This window comes from Pongo pygmaeus, chromosome 3, assembly GCF_028885625.2.
Source record: "Pongo pygmaeus isolate AG05252 chromosome 3, NHGRI_mPonPyg2-v2.0_pri, whole genome shotgun sequence".
Lineage (NCBI taxonomy): Eukaryota > Metazoa > Chordata > Mammalia > Primates > Hominidae > Pongo > Pongo pygmaeus.
In genome coordinates, this window is record NC_072376.2 from 52,037,653 (window position 1) to 52,059,607 (window position 21,955).

The following is a 21,955-nucleotide window of genomic DNA, read 5'->3' on the forward strand; positions in this document are numbered from 1 at the left end:
GCTGAATGGAAACTCTCTCTAGACTCTGGGAGTTCCTGATAGCAACTTGATGACACAGGAGAGAAAGTCAGAAGAAAGATAATTGATATTTTAAAGTTAAATTCTTCAAAATGTATTCCATGAAACAATACAATTCTGTGAGATATTATTGGATGTCATATGAAAGAGGAGTATTTTATTTGGGAAAAGCCACATTTTATGGTTCTCATCTTGAAGACTCCAACAATATATTAGCATTTTAAAGATTGAACTATTCTACAATACAGTAACTTATTTAACTTTAGCTTAGTATGTTCCTTACTTATTTCCCACAGTTTTTGAAAAAAATTAAACAACTGTGAAAAGCCTTTTGGGAAGGGTACCTAAGACTTGGAGAAGAGAGATTCTGCTGCATTTTCTCCTTTTCAAAAAGGATCCATAAAAGACATCACTATATTTGTCTACATAGTGCATTAGTTGTCTCTACTTTTGACACATGTTGATTACTTTTTGGTTGCCTCTATTTATGTAACGCTTTTAAAGGTGTCATATTTGACATTAACTTGTTGTTTCCTCTACTGGACTCGGATGGATTTTCCCAGAATCCTGCATTAACCTTGGAAGCCCCTCTCAGTCTGACCTGTATCAGTTTTTTGTATCTACATTCAGAGAGCAGGGACAGAAAGATGTCATGATGCCAAAGGAAAAAAAAATCACTTATATAAGACTAAGACAATGAGTTGCTTTCAAATGAGACAAAGCTACAAAAATGTGACTAAATTTATATTGATATACCATGAAAAATAGAGAAACAAAAACAAGAAAGAACTGTTCAAAATGATGGCCACGTGAAGATAACTCAGAAATCAGTAACAATATATGAGTGTTACATGCATTATGATTAGCACACTTGATTTGAGAGAATGTTAGTCATAAAGACATACTAAACTTACCATATTTTATGGTAAGTAGAAATAACAAATGCTTTATAGGTGAAGCCTACCTTAGATCACACACTTAATCAAAGTCCTGATATTTACTAATTTAAATATACAACTATAAGCCATAGCAATAAATATAGAAATAACTAGTTAACATAAAATAATTAATTTTTTAATTAAATAAAAATGGCTGAGGTGTTCATTGACAGCTTATGATAGATGGTTTACAAATAACAAAGAAATAAAACACAATAAAACAAATATACATTTCTTTTTTCACAAAAGGTTAAATTTCCATATCAGAATTAGGCAATTTACATATATTTATATATGATTCTATAGATATATATGTATATAATCATATATGATTATATATAAAATCATAATAAAATATAATTTTTATATATTTATTACATAGATATATAATTTTATATTTATATTATTGACTTACATATAAATATATAAACATACATATGCACACACAAACATATATACACACACAAACACACACACACACACACCATATATCAACATATAACATATCTAGTGATTCAAAAGAGATAAACATCATGTATACATGAGGGATTTCTCTTGTATTCTGAAATCTTTAAATGCAGCTTTTAAAGTCAACTCTATTTACTCACATTGGGAAAACATTTTGGTTCTAGATTAGCAATGAGGATTATAAGCAAGATAAAGATAAATACTGGTTAGAAAAAGAAGTCATTTTCCTTTCTGAACAGTTATGATTTATACCCTGTTGATTACATAAATAGAAGCTGGCTTCTACAAAGACGCTTCTGTTCTCTAATTAGCCACGTTGCATGAATCCACGAAGTTCAGAATTATTTACAGTGAGGAGTCTAGAATGACTAGATATATCTTTCTCAAAATATTTTATACATGAGGACTCTAGTATCTTTCCCCTAATAAGAACCATTAACATGTTTATGAGATGAGTTAAAGTCATCAGCTTGTTTATAAATAGATCTCCTCTAGGCTATTTATTCCCTGGTGTTTATCTGCCTGGAGGACAGAAGAGATTACAGGGCTGCTGTTAACACTTTTCTTTGAAAAATAAATTTTAAAAAAGAAGGTTTTTTGGTAAATTTAGAAATACTTTGTTAAAAGATAAGCATTGTAGGAAGGTACATGAAATAATTAACTCTTCTTGAAATGATAAACAGATATTGTCTTAGAAACACAAATTATAATAATAACCACTCAAATTTATGCTAGGCATTGTTCTAGTTACATGTATCAATTCATATAATCTTAACAGCAACCATATGTGGTAGCTTCTATTATTACTCACACATTAAAGATGAGAAAATTGACTGTTAGAGAAGTTCAGTAACTTTCCTTAAGTCACATTGCTAACAAATACAGGAATCAGGATTCAAACACAGTTACCATGGTCTGGAGCCAGTGCTACTGACCACTATGCTGTCCTTTTTTGAATGCAATTGGCAATGTGCATCAAAGATCTCCATACATTTCATATTCTTTCACAGAGTTATTCATGTAAAGGATTTTATTCCCAGGCAATTGGTGAGAGTGGAATTTAAGGAGCAAAAGCAAATTCACTGAATAGAAGAAAAGAAATACATTAATATTAGTGGTATAAATGAACACAGTTAAATTGCAGATTTACAGGAATCTATTAATGTCAACCAGATATAAAAAAGATACAGATCTTATGGAGAGGAAAAAAAACATGCAAAAGAAGGTGAGTGAGTGAGAGCAGGAGAGAACAGAAAGAGACAAGAAGCAGATGTATGGAAAGATGCACATTATTTAAGTGCATGATTAAGGGAAGAAAAGATGGTCGAAAGCTAACAAGATAGAATTAAACTTATCAATCAAACTTGAAATACAGAAATTTAATTTATGGAATAAAGTTATAATAAAAACACATGCAAATGAAGTAAAGAATAATTATTAGTGAGGCCAAATATAGTCCCAGTATCTACACCTCATGGGAATTGTTGGCAGAAAAATTTTGAAATTATTGTGCCACAGCCAAAGGACTGTACCAAGGGTGAAAAATATGCTACAAGAATAAGGAAACCATTTACAATGTGTTTGTTTGAGAGTTCTTGCTCACAGAACTCACCTAGTGCTTTTCCTGATGGTTTTGATTAATGTCAATGTTATATAATAAGCCATGAGGCATAGTTGCAAATTACTTTGAAGTATGTGTTTTTTTCTCTGCCATCATTGATTGAAAGTCTTAGAAATTGGAAATTCTGGACTGAGAAAGGTGGCCACTACCTCACCTGCTGTATTAGTCAGAGTTTTCTGAGAGACAGAACCAATGGATATATAGATAGTTATAGATACACACATAGATGATATAGCTATATCAGACGGTGTTTATTAGGAGAATTGGCTCATATGATATTGGAGGCTAAGAAGTCCCTCAATAGGACATGTGCAAGTTAGAGAACTAGAGAAGCCCATAGTATTGTTCACTCCAGCTTGGAAAGTCTCAGAACCAAGACAGCTGGTGATCTCTCAGTCTGAAATTGAAAGCTTGAGAGCCCTTAGAGGCCACTGATGCAAGTTGCAGAATCCAAAGACTGAAGAATCTGGAGTTCTGATGTGCAAGAACAGCAGAAGAAGGTATCTAGCACTGTAAGGGAGAGAGAGAAAGAGAGAGAGAATTTACCATTCTTCCACCTTTCTGTTCTGTCTGGGCCTCCAGCTGATTGATGCCCTCCCATATTGGGGCAGATTTTCCCCACTCAGTCCATGAAATTGCTTGTCAATCTCCCAAAACACTCTCATGAACACACCTAGGAACAATGCCTCATCAGCCATTCTAAGTATCTCTAAATTCAGTCAAGTTGACATCTAAAAGTAGCTGATTAGTGGTCAGGGCTATTCACATGATTCATATCCATTATTCTTCCACAACTAGTATTGCCAAGATAGGGGAGAAAGAAAGGGAGAAGACAGATGTCAGGGCTAACTGCAGTGCCATTCACAATTTCAGAGAAAGAAATAACTGCCTTTCACAGTACAAATGAAAGAAAGAAAGAAAGAAGTTGGGGGAGGGAGGAGGGGAGGGAGGAAAAAAAAGAGGGAGTCCAGAAGAAAGAGAGGTAAGGAGATACGGAGAAGGAAAATAATAATATAACCACCCACCAATAAATAATTCAATTTACAGCAACCTTCCCATATCCTCAAGGTATGTGTTTCAAGACCCACGGTGGATTCCTAAAACTGCAAATAGTACTGAACTCTCTATATATTATTGATGGCAGCAGTGGGCCATCTGGCGTGGCTGCTGCCATCACACTGGCTAAAGCAGGGAGACACGGGCAGTGGTGGCAGAAACAGCTGCTGCAGCAGCAGTGGGTCCCCTCTGCCCTGCGTCCCTGAGGCAGTAAACTGTGCCACCTCCACTCTTGCATGGCCAGTCAGGATCCGCTCCCAGGCCCAGGGCCTCCTCTGCAGCCTCAACTTCATTCCCTGCTGCATCCTGGGACTCACAGGGCAGGCCTTGGGAGCATCAGATTAATTTGTGAGGCACCATCTGCACCTCACCCACTGCTGCTGCGGGGAAAACACAGAGAGGAAGCAAGGCCAGGGCTGCATGCTACACATGCTTGACTGAGCTGGTGGGAGCCAGGGACAAGTGGGAGCTTGCTGCCCCTTTCAAGTTGGTGCGGTGGAAGCTTCTCAGACACAACTGGAGCCACCCAAGTTGTGGCCGTGACCCGGGCACCCTGTGCTCTTGGTAGTCAGGATCAGGCAGAAGCGCCACCCTCCCAGGTGCAGCTGCAGCTGCCCAAGTTGCAGCCACAGACCCAGGCATCTCTGCACTCTGGGAGTGCAGGAAGCCTTCCCCAGCACCTACGTGCTCCAAGTGCTTGCCCCTACTTTCTGGCTTCTCCCCAATGTCAGCACCCACTGTAATCATGGAGCAAAGTTGAGGCCGAGCCCAGGCACTGTCACAATCTGGCCAGGTGTGCACATGCTTGGGGCAGTGCTGACATACCAACCCCCTGCTGCCTCAGCACCCTCAGGACTTTGGGCACCAATGACCATGGGAGGGAGACTAAAGAGGGCACTGAGGGCAGCTCAGCACTGGCCTGCAGGTGCCTCTTGGCAAGAACAGCCTGGGTGGCATGAACAGCAGCAGGAGGCAGACAGGCTTCTGGGCAGAAGGGGGCAGATTCCTGGTGAAGCCTCACCTTCAAGCTGGGGAGGGCCTGAAGCCTGAGGACTGGCTACCACTCTGGTGGACTGGAGTGGAAACTTGTGGTGCTTTTTCTGAGCCCGCCCATGGCTACCCTTGAATCAATCAGCACACATTTCCTCCCCTCTGAGGCCCGTGAAAAGCCCTGAACTTAGCCAGACCAGAATAGTTGACAGGACAACCTGCCTGCACATAGGTGCTACCCTCTCTGCTGAGAGCTGGACACTCGTTGGGACAACCTGACTGCAGAGAGGAGCTACCCTCACTGCTGAGAGCTGAACATTCCTGGTGATGACCTGCTTCCAGAGAGGAGCTACCCTCTCTGCTGAGAGCTGAACAATCATCAGGATGACCTGCATAACAGAGAGGGGCTACTCTCTCTGCTAAGAGCTGAACACTCATTGGAACACCCTGGCTCCAGAGAAGACCTACCCACTGTACGTCCCCTGTGAGCTCTTCTAGCACTCGATAAAGCCTGTCTTGGTCTTGCTTACCCTCCAGTTGTCTGTGTACCTCATTCTTCCTGGAAGCAGGACAAGTACGTGGGACCCACCGAATGGCAGGGCCAAATGAGCTGTAACACAAACAGGGCTGAAACATGCCTCTTGCTCACCACATTTCAGGCAACAAGATGGAGAGAAGAGAGGAGAGAAGAGCTGTAGCCCTTTGGGGAGCTCTGACTTAGGAGTTCCTACAGCCAGGGCTGTGACACTCTCTTTAGGGATCTGCAGTTCCTGGTGTCTCCAAGCTTCCGGGTACCACCACATTCCCTGGTGTCAGCCATGGAAGCTGCTTATGGTATACATGGTCTAGCTGCAGCCTTTCAGGGAGCCAGTGCCTGTGCCAGCGTCTGGAGCTGTCTGCCCTGCTGCAGCCGGCATGCCTGGCTGTGTGCAGTGGATGAACCCCAAGCTTGCTCACACACCCCTTGCTGCTCCTTGCCTGGCTTGCCCTTGGCAGGTGTGGGATCCAGGCCAGAAGTGCAATCGGAGCTCAGCCTGCCAGGCTAAGTGGCAGAATAAGCCCAGTGGGACAGTGCAAAACTCAGGCAAAGATGCCACCAGCCACAAAGGTTTTCAGCTGGTGAAACGACACCCCAAGTATCCTGTAACATGATATTTCTCCTACACATACATACCTATGATAAAGTTTAGTTTATAAATTAGTCACAGTACTCTTGCACTTTGGAGCCATAATCAAGTAAGACAAGGGTTAATTGAACACAAACACTATGATACCTCCAAAGTCAATCTGATAACTGAGATGGCTACTAAGTGACTACGGACTGGAAGTGTCTAAAGCAGGGATAAACCATCTAAAAGAGTGATTCACATCGCAGGTAGATTTTTATCATGTTATTCAAGACAGCATGCAATCTCAAATTGATTATTTGTTTATTACTAAAATGTTTCATTTAAGATTTTTAGATTACAGTTGACTTAGAGTAACTAAAAACACAGAAGACAAAACTGTGGATCAGGGAGGACTACTGTAGGTGGTACATTTATGTGGGTTAATGTGTACATAAAATATCTCCTCGAAACCATTTAAAACATGAGAAATAAGGATATAATATTTCTGAGTGGAAATGAATACTCTGTAAGACAGTATTGTGGTTTTATTTCTTTATACACAAACTTAAGTATGCATACAAAGTGCTAAGAATTTACAATGTAGCATCCATCTATATGTTTATACATAAACTAATCATACTTAACTTTTCCACATAAACATTTTTCCCATCTGTAAGATTACTTTGTGCAAGTTAAATAACCTCTCTGGATTTGAACTCATCTTCAAATAGGAGTGAATATAATTTAAATTACTTATCAGATTGTTGTAAGCATTAAATAAGATAATACATGTAAAGTAGTTAGGCAAACATTAAGCAAATAAATAAAATAAATTATCATCTAGTGACACTGAAGCCGTCATAACATTGCAGCTCAATGCATTAATCAGGTGTTTGTGGTGATGCTGGTATAAACAAACCTACTGGGCTGTCAGTTGCATAAAAGTATAGCACATACAATTATGTATAGTACATAATTCATAACGATGACAAATGGCTATGTATTGGTTTATGTATTTCTTACACTTTTTATTATTGTAGAGTGCACTTCTTACATTTATCTTAAAAAAAAGAAATTTAACTGTAAAACAGCAGGTACTTCATGAAGCACTCCAGAAGAAGGAAGGAGACTGACAGCTCTATGCCTGTTGTCCATGAAGGCCTTTCAATGGGACAAAATGTTGAGGTAGAAAACAGTGATATTGATGATTCTGACCGAGTGCAGTCCTAGATTAATGTATGTGTTTATACCTTAACAAAACATTAAAAAAATAAATTTAATAGAAAAAATAAACATGCCCCTTGTGATGACTTATGCGTTTAATCAACACTTTAAGAGGCCAAATTTGGGGGATATGTTGAGGCCAGAAGTTTGAACCAGACTGGGCAACACAGTGAGACTTCATCTCTAAAAACAAACAAATCAACACCTTATATAATAAAGATATTTTTAAAAGAAAATACTTTTGCACAGTTGTACAACATGTGTTTTAATCTGTGTTATTACAAAAGAGACAAAAAGTTAATAAAAATTTAAAAGTTTATAAGGTAAAAAGTTACAGTAAGCTACTAAAGTTATTTTACTATTGAAGAAATTTTTTTTATAATTTTAGTGTAGCTTAAATGTACAGTGTTTATAAAGTTTACAGAAATGTACAGTAATGTCTTAGGCCTTCACATTCACTCACCACTTGCTTACTGACTCACCCAGGGCAACTTTCAGTCCTGCAAGCCCCATGCATGGTAAGTGCCTCATAAAGGTGTGCTATATTTGTTCATTTGTTTAAATTCCTTATAGATTCTGCATATTAGATTTTTGTCAGAGGCACAGTTTGCAAATTTTTTTTCCCATTATGCAGATTGTCTGCTTACCCTGTTGATAGTTTCTTTTGCTAGGCAGAAGCTCTTTAGTTTAATTAGGCTCCATTTGTCAATTTTTAGTTTTGTTGCAATTTTGTTTGGCATCTTCATCATGAAATACTTGCCAGGGCCTATGTCTAGAATGGGCAAAGGACATGAACCGGCACTTTTCAAAAGAAGACATACATGTGACCAACAAACATATGAAAAAGTGCTTAACATCACTAATGATTAGAGAAATACAAATCAAAACCATGAGATACCATCTCTCACCAGTCAGAATGGCTATTATTAAAATGCCAGAAAATAACAGACCCTAGCAAAGCTGTCAGTAGAAGAGAACACTTATACACTGCTGATGGGAATGTAAGTTAGTTCAGGCATTGTGGAAAGCAGTTTGGTGATTTCTCAAAGAACTTAAAACAGGACTACCATTTGACCAAGCAAGGCCATTACACCCAAAGAAATATAAGTTGTTCTACTATAAAGATACCTTACTCATAATTTTATCACAGCACTATTCAAAATAGCAAAGACATGGAATCAACCTAAATGCTCATCAATGGTAGACTAGATAAAGCAAATGTGGCACATATACACCTGGGAATACTATGAAGCCATAGAAAAAGAATGAGATAATGTCCTTTGCAGCAACATGGTTAGAGCTGGAGGCCATTATCTTAAGCAAACTAATACAAGAACAAAAAACCAAATACCCCATGTTCTCACTTATAAGTGGGAGCTAAACATGGAGTACTCATGGACACAAAGGCGGGAACAACAGACACCAGGGCCTACTTGAGAGTGCAGGGTGGGAATAGAGTGAGGATCAAAAAACTGCCTATTGGGTACAATGCTTATTACCTGGGTAATGAAATAATATGTACATGAAACCTCTGTGACATGAAATTTATGGACATACCTGCTTATGTACCCCAGAAACTAAAATAAAAATTTTAAAAAAATAAAAAATTAAAATATAAAGGTGTACCCTTTTAAATCTTTTGTATCATATTTCTACTTTATCTTTTATATGTTTAGATACACAAATATTTGCTATTGTGTTATAATTGCCTAAAGTGTTCAGTATAGTAACATGCTTTACCAGTTTGTAGCCTAGTAGCAATAATCTATACCACATAGCCTAGGTGTGTAGTAGGCTATACCATCTAGGATTGTTTACACTTTGTGATGTTAGCACAAGGAAATTGCCCACCGGGTGCATTTCTCAGAATGTATCCTCATTGCTAAGTGACTCATGACTGTATGAATTTTATTATTGGTATTATTAAATTTATTTGTAAAAATAAGTTAGTGATATAATAAAGTTTACTTATTTTACAAAAATAATAAACATAAGTTAAAATAATTATCTAATAAAACCAACTCATTAAAATTTTTAAAATTTACTCAGCTTTTAAATATTTTTTGTTTTGTGTTGTGTTTCAGAAATCCTATTTAAATTTTACTTTAAAATTCTACCAATAATTTGTATTTGTCCTTGTATTCTTACAAGATCATGTTTTGTTTTCTAGATGTTTTACTTTATTTTACTTATTGTTAGATTTGTTTATTTCTGCATTTTCAAATGTTTATTTTATAAATATCAATAAATGCATTTTTAATTAAAAAATTGAGAAAATTTTAGTTTCCCATGTCACTATAGAAATAATCCACTGTGTACAATTTTCTCAGTTTTCCCTAATGGCAATATTTTATAAAACTATATGTGATATTATATCACAACCAGGCTATTGACATTGATAAAATCCACTAATCTTATTCATACCTTCCCAGGTTTATTTGCAGTTGGTTGGGAGCTATGCCCATATGTGTACTAAGTTCAATACAATTTTATTACTTTTGTCTATTCTCATGTACACCACCACAATCAAGATACTGTACTGTTCCAAAACCACCAGGATCTCTTCAGTCATGATACTGTACAGCTCCAAAACCACTGGGATCTTTTATAATGATGTATGTAACAGTTATGTGTGTATTAAGTACATGAACAGTTGTCTAAGATTAGTGGTAATGCTTACTGATCCTTTTTTCAGAAAGAATGGCTGTACCTATCGGGGAACCTGCCCCGATAGTCACGTAGGTTCTTTACTATTTTCCCTAAGCATCGGCCGGCTTGAGAAATAAAGGGACAGAGTACAAAAGAGAGAAATTTTAAAGCTGGGCATCAGGGGTAGACATCACATGTCGGCAGGTTCTGTGATGCCCCACAAGCCGCAAAACCAGCAAGGTTTTATTAGGGACTTTCAAAAGGGGGGGAGTATACAAATAGGGTGTGGGTCACAGACATCAAGTACTTCACAAGGTAATAGAATATCACAAGGCAAATGGAGGCAGAGCGAGATCACAGGACCACAGGACCGGGGTGAAATTAAAATTGCTAATGAAGTTTTGGGCACCATTGTCATTGATAACATCTTATCGGGAGACAGGGTTTTGAGAGCAGCTGGTCTGACCAAAATTTATTAGGCAGGAATTTCCTCTTCCTAATAAGTCTGGGAGCACTATGGGAGACTGGAGTCTACTTTACCCCTACAGTCTACAGACCATAGAAGACGGCCATGCCCAAGGGGGCCATTTATAGACCTACCCCCAGGCGCGTATTCTCTTTCCCAGGGATGTTCCTTGCTGAGAAAAAGAATTCAGTGATATTTCTCCCCATTTGCTTTTCGAAAGAAGAGAAATATGGCTCTGTTCCACCCGGCTCACCAGCAGTCTGAGTTTGAGGTTATCTCTCTTGTTTCCTAAACATTGCTGTTATCCTGTTCTTTTTTCAAGGTGCCCAGATTTCATATTGTTCAAACACACATGCTCTACAATTTGTGCAGTTAATGCAATTATTACAGGGTCCTGAGGTGATATACATCCTCCTTGGCTGACAGGATTAAGAGATTAAAGTAAAGACAGGCATAGGAAATCACAAGGGTATTGACTGGGGAAGTGATAAGTGTCCATGAAATCTTCACAATTTATGTTTAGAGATTGCAGTAAAGACAGGCATAAGAAATTATAAAAGTATTAATTTGGGAAACTAATAAATGTCCATGAAATCTTCACAATTCACTTTCTTCTGCCATGGCTTCAGCTGGTCCCTCTGTTTGGGGTCCCTGACTTCCCGCAACATGTACCATTTACATTTCCAGGATTTCTTGTGCTGTTCTTTTACAATCATTTCCACATTTTCTCTCAGCATGTTTCCCTAGAGATTCATATAAGGTGTTGGCATATTCATAGTTTATTTGCTTTTTTTCCAAGTACAATTGGAATGTATGAATGTACCACAGTTTGTTCAACCATTTATTTGTTTAAGACCATGTGGGCTGTTTCCAGTTTTTGGTTATTACAAATAAAACTGTCCAGCACCTTCATATACAGGTTTTTGTGTGAATGTAAATTTTCCTTTCTCTGGGATGAACACCCAGGAGTACAATTGTCAAGTCATATGGTAGTTGCAGTTTTAGTTTAGTTGAGTTGTTGTTTTAAACAAATTACTGGCTGAGTGAGGTGGCTCCCATCATTTTGGGAGGCTGAGGCAGGTGGATCACTTAAGCCCAAGTTGTTTAGGACCAGCCTGCGCAGCCTGGCAAAATGACTTCACTACAAAAAACAAAAAAATTAGCTCAGCATTGTGGCACAAGCCTCTAGTCCTAGCTACTTGGGAGGCTAAGATAGGAGAATCATCTGAGCCTGGGCAAATTCAAGGCTGCAGGGGGCCATGATTGCACCACTGCACCTCAGCCTGGGCAACAGTGAGACTGAGACTCTGTCTCAAAAAATAAAAAAATAAAAAAAAGAAGAAAGAATGGCTGTACCATTTAAATTTCCACCAATGACGTAGGAGGTATCCAGTGCCTCTGTACCCTTGTCAGCATTTGGTGTTGTCACTGTTTTTCATTTTAACCACTCTGATAGGTACGTAGTGATCTCATTGTGGTTTTAATTTGCATTTCCTTAATGTCCGATGATGTTGAACATCTTTCCATGTGCTTATTTGTCATCTGTACATCTTCTTTTCATAAAGAATAAATATATTTTTACATTCTTGGGGAATGTCTCTGTTCAATAAATTCCCTAGTTAGCCTACACATGAGTGGTGTTTCAAAAGAGACCAGCCAAGCCCAACCACTTGAACTATGAAAAATGTCATTTTAAGCCACTGAAGATTTGGGTGGTATATTACATAACAATAATAGCTAACAATGGCTAACTGATAGGCCCGCTTTTCTTCCTTTATAACCTCACTATATGAATCCTCCAAACATCAGATCCCTGATGCAGTACTGATTCAAAGAGTTTCAACAAATTAACATTTGGAAATAGGTTTATATACTTGTAACAAGAGTATAGTAATGCTTACCTTGAAACTGTTTGATGAAGTTAAATGAGAATTTACGTGAAATGCTTTATCTGTGGTTTGCATTTGATAAATGCCACAGGTAATAACAATTATTAAATATTTTATCTTAATAAACCCCAAGGAATATGGTCCTTCTCCATTAACTTGTTTCTAAAAGATTAAAGGCTGACCACTCTGAAGGGGCCAGCCACCTTGTGATTGACTTCAGTGAGCTTTGGCTCATATTTGGATCATATTTCTACCATTTGCCATAACTTTCATCCATAGTCCTACCATCTATCATAAACTGTTCATTCCATCAATATCTGTGCTATCTTCCTTCTTACTATGTTGGGATTTCAGCTACAATATTTTGTAGAAAAAAAGCAAATGACTACTATTAATACTTTCTATGATCACTATAATTTTATGAAGTATGTGAAGAGTTATTTAAGATTATTGGCAATGTTAACTGACCATTTTTTAGATATTGAAAATAGAAACAATTGGTTATATGTGAAATATTAACTTATTTATGTTCATATAGCCTTATATGAAACTCATATTCTAATATCCTTACAACAGCCTTACCAATAAAAATCTCCTGATAGATCAGGTAACAATATCAAGTGAAATATGGTATGACCACTATAGCTTTTAACACAAATTTGCAGATTTAATGACTATTAGATGGTCTGAACGGATTCAATTCTGGTATTATAAATATATTGGTCATTTTTTTTGAAATTATTATTAAATACAATTTGTTCTTTTCAAAATAATGCATAATAAAAACTAATTTAATACCAAAATGTCTTCAGTATTTATCCTTATTATAATATTTGGTATTATATTCCAAAATTATTGTTGACTTCATACACAATTAAAGGAGATTTGGCTAGTTATTGGAAGAATATTTTGCAATTAATTTACCAAGATAGATTCACTAGCATGGTGTATGTTCAAAGCCAACATTCCACGGAGATTTTACAACTTCTCATGGTGAAGCTACAGAAATGTTTACCTGAATAAAATTATTTAATCATTGTTTTGCTGTGGATAATTTTAGAGATACTAGACAATTTATTAATATACTGTATTAAACTGAGGATTATTTAAAGAAATTCTGGCTTTAACTAGGGACTAAGCTCAAGTAGAAATGGATTATACTTTGTTCTAAATGAGAATTTTGATTAGATTCCTAACTTTACACCAAGTAGTGTTTATTTTATTGCAAATTTACATAATGTTTAGAAGCTATATCTTTCCAGCTTTAACTTGCAACTCAAAATATTAGCAATTGAAGTCTTTTGTTTTTTTCAAAGAGACTAAGGTATTTTCTCTCAAGTTTCGATCAAAATCTCACTAAGAAGGTAGAATTTAGGGGAAATTTCTGAAAGATGTGCAGTCCTTACAGTCTTCTCACTCTCCTTGAGTAAGCCTGACAATTAAAAAATCAAGTATTTCCAGTATAATATTTCAGTTTTACAGAAAATTGAGTATGTTGCATTTTATATTATGTCCTTGACTCTTATCAGTATCATAAGACTAAGCATATGAAATAGAATACTATAAAAAGATCCATATGAAATACTTCACCTTTTTTATTAAAGGAATGAGTGTCGAGTATATTGACCCTTGTAGTACTACTCAAAAAAATTAAGAATTAAAGTATTCCTTTAAAGTTTGGTGTTTAGAAAAGTTTGGCCTTTCTTAAAGAATGAAGGTACTTCCTCCTTTTTGAAAATGTCATCATGTAATTGACCATATTTTAATCATATTTTTCTCTTTTGGTTTCAAAATTGAAAACAAACATTTTAACCACTCAAATTTTAAAAGTTTGCTTATTTCAGTTCCTCTCTCTAGTTTTCATTACTACTTATATAATCTTTCACTCACTTATTTTTATTTTTTTCTGTGCACCAACTATCCTATTCTCTTTCAAAACAAAAACCCAGAAAAATGTTACAGATTTCTTATAAAATGATGAGTTTTGAAACCCCCAAAATAATATTTTATTTATTATTTGATAGAAAATAATCTCTACCTTAAATCAGATTTGCAAATATAAAGTTTATAGTCTCTGGATTGAGCTCTTCTCATCTTCCAGGAATCTCTCAAATTTTGTTACAATTGCTTAATTCTTGAAAATGTACATTTCATGTTTATCCTTTTCCTATCTCTAATTTTCAACTTTTATTTTTCTCCTTCCTCTTCTTCCTTCTCCTCCTTTTTCTTTCCTTTTAACTTTCCTAGACTTTGTAAATAATGTTAAACTGTGTTTATACTGCTTTGGGGCCTGTTGGTTTCACGCTTTCTATAGCTCCTGAGAATATACTTTATTTTCTCCCCTTAAAAACCATAGACTCTTATGGATCTGATACCTGTAACATAAAGAAAATACTTGCTAGATATTTAATGATATTTCTTTATCAATCAATCAGGTAAATGTCTCCAGCTTGAGGTTTCAATGTTCCACTTCATTTAGGGTACAGTTATTACTTAAGGGTTCTGACTGGAGTCATTGTAAATTCAGACTAATTAGGTAGTTTTATCCTGGCTTTTTTTTTTTTGATTGAAATGTAGTTCTCACAGATTCTTTCATTTTGCTGTCTTCTCATCATTGAAGTATTAATTCAAATATAATTCCCTTTGATAGGCCTTTACTCACTACCCTTCCTCAAATCAACTGTCTGAATAAGCAGCTGTCAGTCACTTTGTAGCATGTCTTTAATTTTCTTCATAGTCATTTTAAATATACCATCTTTCTCATATAGTTGTGTACATATTTACTTTGTTTCTGCCACTTGAAGGTAAGCCCCACGAGGACAAGAAATCTACTGTTCTGCTCTAATCCCCAGCATCTAGAATAGTGCCTGACACATGATCAGGGTTTAAGCAACTAACTCATCTCTTCATTTCTAATATTAGAATTAGATTTTTTTATAAAGTATGAATTCAGTGCAGCAGTTGCATGTTTGCATAAATGAGAAGAGCTCATTGTTTTTATTGATTTAAAAATTTGTACACACAAGCCCAATTCTTTTAAGATTTGTTACTCAGTGGGAAGATTATTATTCAAAAAATTTCCTTCATCCCGTTTACATTTTTCTATGTACGAATAGATAAGTAGTATTATTCTTAAGAAAAAAATGAACAAACAAACACTAGTATTCTTTTCTTAACAAAATACAATTTAAAATGTTGTGACATGCAACTATATATTATTGTACCCATAAATATTCTTGTGATTAACTTTCTAGTTTATTCCAAAAATAAACTTATAAGCTTCAAAAGCTGAATTACAACTCTTTGTGGCTAACCTATACCATTATGGTTTAGACAACAGTGGCAGATGTGATTTAAGTTCCAACTATATTTGATCTTTGCTTAAAATGATTATTCTGTGGTCAGCTTAATACCTAGGGAGAAGGACAAAAACCTGCTGACTAGAATTGATGATAGGGATGAAGGACCAAAATAACACAGACTAAAGGGTGAAATAAGCTCCCTGGCCACCACTCAGTAATATAACCTTAAAATGTGTGCAGCCTATTTACCACATGACCTCTTCTGCAATGGAAAGAATCAAGTCTTCAGTACATGAAAAAAGATATTAAAAACCATTGCTATGTATACATACAAGTTACATACTATTGTAAAAAAAATTAGATATTTTCTAAGCCACAAATATGACTACAAATTATAGCAAAAGGAAACTTTCCTGTTTCTAGGAAAAGTTTAATGTGGTAATGGAGTTTGGAATTTTCTTCCTCCAGATATCAATTTCTCTAAAACCTGCCTTGTGTTTGATGAGTGGCAGCGCTAACTTGACAGATTTCTCCCTGTGTTGGTTTATGGGGTACAAATTTGTAAATGTCTGGGATAACCAAAGATATTTTCTACTAACCTATTTATTATCTTTTTAAAAATGTTTTTGAAAATCACTAAAGCAATAGATCTGGCTTCTTAGGAGCATTATGGCAACAGGAAGAAAAGGTCAGACCTTTGTCATTAATTTTTTTTCAGTCAAGATAAAGGGATATCACTTAACATTGTAAACCAAGGTTTATTAACGAAAATTTTTAAGGATTTCTGTTTTATCAGCATTTCTAACTTATAATGTTAATTCTAGAGCAACAATCTGACAAGTTTAAGGTTAAAAAAAAAACACAAGATGCAAAGCAATTACTTTCCAGCATTCAGCACTAATTAATATAGTTCACTAAAAAAAACCCAAAAAAACAAGATTTTTTAACTGTTTAATGAAGCCTCCCTTTTCACTGTTGTAGCTATTGTTCTACTGGTCTGGGTACCTGGAGAATATGGAGCTTCAGGAAAAACACACAGAACTTGGTCAGGTTCCTGCTCTTCTCAATTTGTAGTTACAAGGGAGCTGCTGCTGTTGCGATCACAAAGTGCTACCTTCCTGGTACCTGGTACCTGCTGCACACTCCCCAGCAATCTATTTGGTACAAAGAATCTGTCAGGGGAGGAAAATTTTACTAAGATTCATTTTGTGGCCTAATATACAATTTGTGTGTGTGTGTGTGTGTGTGTGTGAACGCATTCTGAGGACTTGGAAAGAAAATAACTTTAGATTTCAGTACATACATTACATGAAATATATATGAATGTGTATATGCATACATATATTAATACATATAATATATAATTATATTATAATTATATAATATATTTATTTATATAGAAACACATAATTATTTTATATGGTATTAATTTATCTTATATTTTAATAAATATAATATATAATTCATATTAATATTAGTAAATATATAATTACAATAATATATATTTATGTGTATGTACATTCACATATATGTATGTATGTACTGAAATATATGTATTATATTTACTCATTTATTCTATCTAGCTGCTATGTATATCATATAATTACTTCTCTCTGTATATTTCTTCTGTCTTGCCTGTGGTCTTCACTACTGATTTGTTTCTATTTCTACCTGCTTATATTCCCATGGTGGGAAGGAGAACGGAAGTTACTATTTTTGGTAGGCTCTGGTCAGGGAAGACCTCACTGTGAATATGCCATTTGAATTAAGGCCTAAAGGAAGGGAGGGAGAGAGGAAGCCACATAGTACCTGGCATAAGAACATTTTAGTCAGAGAAAGCATCGCGTGCATGAAGCCTGATGTAATTTAGGAACAGAGTGAAGGAAAGAGAGGCAAGAGACAGAGTCAGAGAGTAGGGGACTTGATAGGGTCGGGGTGGGGGGATACACAGAAAGCAGGATGTTACTTTTTTAACAGGTCGTAAATAGAAAAATACAGAAAAGTTTCGAAGTCCCTGAGGGCCTCATAACATGTCATGCAATTCAGCTCTCCACTGCAGCATTTATCAAAGCTGAATGTATATAACTGTCACTCAATAAACAATTATTGGGAAATGAATGGATTGAAAATGCTTGCAGTGAAGGGCCTAGAGACCACGTGAATAATTTCTTCTGTAACCATACCTGTAAATTTGCCACGTGTGGACTGTAATCTGTTACCAATTCCTCTTTCAAACTTTCTTACGTGTGCTCTGTTTTAGCTTCTTGGGGTGTTTCTTGGGGGTGGTAACAAAGTGCCTCCAGCTGGATGGCTTAAAAAACAGAAGGTTATTGTCTCACAGTTCCGGAAGCTAGAAGTCAGAGACCGATGTAATGGCAGCATTAGCTTCTCTAGAAGGCTATTAGGGGGAATCTGTTCCACGCTTCTCTCCTAGCTTCTGGTAGCCTCAGGTGTTCCTTGGCTTATAAAGATGGCATTCTCCGTATGTCTTCACATTTCTTCCCTACATGTGTGTCTGTCTCTGTGTTCAATAAGAACACAGTCCTGTTGGATTATGGCCTATTCTAATGCCCTCGTCTTAACTTGATCATCTGCAAAGACACCATTTCCAAACAAAGCCACATTCACAGACACTGGATGTTAGCATTTTAACATCTTTTTGAGGGACACAATTCAACCGAGAACACTCTCCAATCAATATATTGCCTCCATATCGTCTTTACACTGAAACTGCTCTGGACAGGGTCACTGTTGGCCCTACATTGCTAATGCTAATGATCAGTTCTGTTTTTTTTATTAAGTAGCATTTGATGAAGTTGACCCTACCTTATTTCTTGAAAAGCGTTCTTCACTTGGTATTCATGTTAACACACTCTCCTGGTTTTTCTAGTATATTGTTGCTCACGCTGCAAGACTGTTTGTTTCTCTTCTTAATGTTTGTTTCTTATCTTAATGAGGAAACAACCTGGCTGGGCGCGGTGGCTTATGCCTGTAATCCCTGCACTTTGGGAGGCCGAGGCGGGTGGATCACTTCAGGTCAGGAGTTCGAAACCAGCCTGGAAAACATAGTGAAACCCCGTCTCTACTAAAAATACAAAAATTAACTGGACATGGTGGTGCATGCCTGTAATCCCAGCTACTCAGGAGGCTGAGGCAAGAGAATTACCCGAACCCGGGATGCGGAGGTTGCAGTGAGCCGGGATTGCGCCACTACACTCCAGCCTGGGTGACAGAGTGAGACTTCATCTCAAAAAAAAAAAAAAAAAAGAAAAGAAAAAAAGGAACCTAATGCTCAACCTTGGTCCTATTCTCTATCTGTACTCACTGGCTTAGTGAAATAATTTAAAGCCCTGGCCTTAAATATAATCACTATGCAAACAATATCCACAACTGTATCTCCAACTCAGCCTTTTCTCTCATACACCCACTTGTATATGCAAGAACCTACTTGCCATGTTTGCTAGGATGTCTGATAAAAATTTTAAACTAAACACATGAATAATTTAATTTCTGGACATCTCCTGAATATTTGCTCATTTCATTGCCTTTCTTATCTCAGTTTTTGACAACCACAACTTTTCACTTTTTAATTTAAAAAATGTGGAGCTTTCCTTGACACGTTTATTGTACCATGCTCCAAAAACAGTTTCTTACTATGTTTGACTCAGTTTCAAAATACTGACCGAATCTGACCACTCTCTCCATCACCACTTCTAGAGCTGTGTACAAGTCACCATCACTTCTTGTAGGGATTACTAATCATCCTCTAAGTGGCCACAAGGATACTATTCTTGTACCTATAGTCTATTCTCAACACCACAGCCACAGTGAAACTTGAAAATATAAGTCAGATCGTGTCTCTCCAATGTTCAAAATCCTACAATGGCTCATTTCACTCAATAAAAATGCCAAAATACATACAGTGCCTCTAAAGCCCAATGTGATCCTCATCTTTCTATCTTGACAACTTTATTTCATAATACTCTCTCCTTGGTCATTTTTGTAACCACATTGCTCTTCTCAATGTTTTCAGTAGAGTAAGTCCTCACTCAGTGCCATTAATATGTTCTTGGAAACTACAACTTTAAGCAAAATGACATATAACAAAGACAATATACTTTTTCATCAATTTTTTAATGCTCTGTTGTACATCTTTTCACTTAAAGTCACAGTTTCCAAGAAACTATGGACAATGTTAAGTAAGGACTTAGGAAGAAGTCCTTTGGAATGCTAACACTGGATTTTCACTCTGCCTGTAATGCTTTTCTTGCACATACCTGCATCTACTTCATCTACTTTGTCCTGACTCAAATATCAATTTTCCAATAAAATGAATTCTGATCTTCCTATTGAAAGTTGCGTATTTTCTCTTCCTTGCCTTATCTTTTGTTTTCCATTGTACTTATTAAGTAGTGTCATATCATATTTTTAACTTACATGTTTTCTAAAAAACTCTTATCTATCCTCTCTTGTAAGCTCCACAAAGGAGACTATCTTTTTAGTTTTACTGATAGTTCTACTCATTTATCCCAATTGATTAGAGCAGCACCAGCACTAGTCACAGAGTAGCACTTAATAGATTGAATTAATCACCTGTTAATTGGTCTACAGAAAGAGATGGGTGCATGACTTTGTAAGACACAAACATAATGACACATTCAGAGATAAAGACAACTCAAACTAAAAAAAAATAAAACTTAAAATATGTTCATATGCCATGACAGCATTTTTCACACCCAGAAAAATTATCTATTTATTACTTTTAAAAATCTACATGTTTTCATGCAATATTGTTTCAGTTAGAGAATAATGTATAGCAGCTGCCAAAATAGTTAAAAATATTGAAGTGGGAGGTTAGTCTTTTTCAATGAGTTGCCATTTTTTTTGTTCTTATCAGTTTAATTATTTACCAAAGAAAAGTTGAATTGCTACTATGTTCTTCCCACATTAACAGAAATTTTTTTTAAGTAAAATATAATTTTTTGTTTTAGGTGTAAGTTTTTAGAAAAAAAATTCTGATCCTATCTTTCTTTCTCTCAAAAGAATTACATCAAAAATCTATGTTTACTGAAAAAAGAAATAAATCAATCATTTCCTTTTACTTGTTACTAGTATTTGTCTCAACATATGGACTAACTAGGAAAGAAAGAAAAAATAACCCTGCAGCTCAGAGCATCAGTAATACCACAGAGAGGACTGCATGCCAAAAAACCACTGATAAAAGTTAAAGCAAACAAAATTATAAGACTCAGACTTTAGCTGAAATATGTTAGAAGAGAAAATTGGGCCCAGGTGCAATGGCTCACACCTGTAATCCCAGCACTTTGGGAAGCCGAGGTGTGTGGATTACGAGGTCAGGGATTCCAGACCAGTCTAGCAAACATTGTGAAACACCATCTCTACTAAAAGATACAAAAAAAAAACAACAAAAAAAACTAAACTAAACTGAATTAAAATTAGCCGAGCGTGGTGTTGCATGCCTGTAATCCCAGCTACTCGGGAGGCTGAGGCAGGAGAATCGCTTGATCCCAGGAGGCGGAGGTTGCAGTGAGCGGAGATCCCACCACTGCACTCCAGCCTGGTGACAGAGCAAGACTCGCAGGGGGTGGGGGGAGGGGGGTGGAAAGAAAAGAAGAAGAAAGAAAGATTGATTAAATAAGATTTTTAAATTATGAAGTCCCAGAAAAATTTAGAACACTCGTAGGCAAGAGAACAAACTACTGCTTGCCATATTCACATTCTCCTAACTCTAGGGAAATTCAGTTTAAGTAGATTTGATGAGTAAGTTTTCCCGTGGAGATACAAAGGATGATAATCCAGCCCTATGTCTTGAATTTATACAAAGTATATTTTTATACGAAAAATCTGTAAGTGGTGCTGTGCCTGAGAGTTGGAAATTTGTATTGTATTAAAACAGGTTAGAGAAAGTGCTGTATTCCAGTGTCCTTGTATCACAGAGGCAGGACACTATCCGGAGGCAAAGCATATTTAGAGATGCTTTTGAAGTTTGCTTGATTTCTCGTAAGTTCCTAAAAAGCCAATTTTATATAAAATGAAAGCTAGAGTTACTGAATATTTCTCTGAAAAAAAAAAAAAACCTTTGAGACCCCAAAGTATTATATTAGACACTGCAACCTGGATATCATAATGAAAATGAAACCTGACCTATGAACACACAAAAGTTTTACCAACAGCTTTTTCTACATTATCTAGATAGTTGCCAGT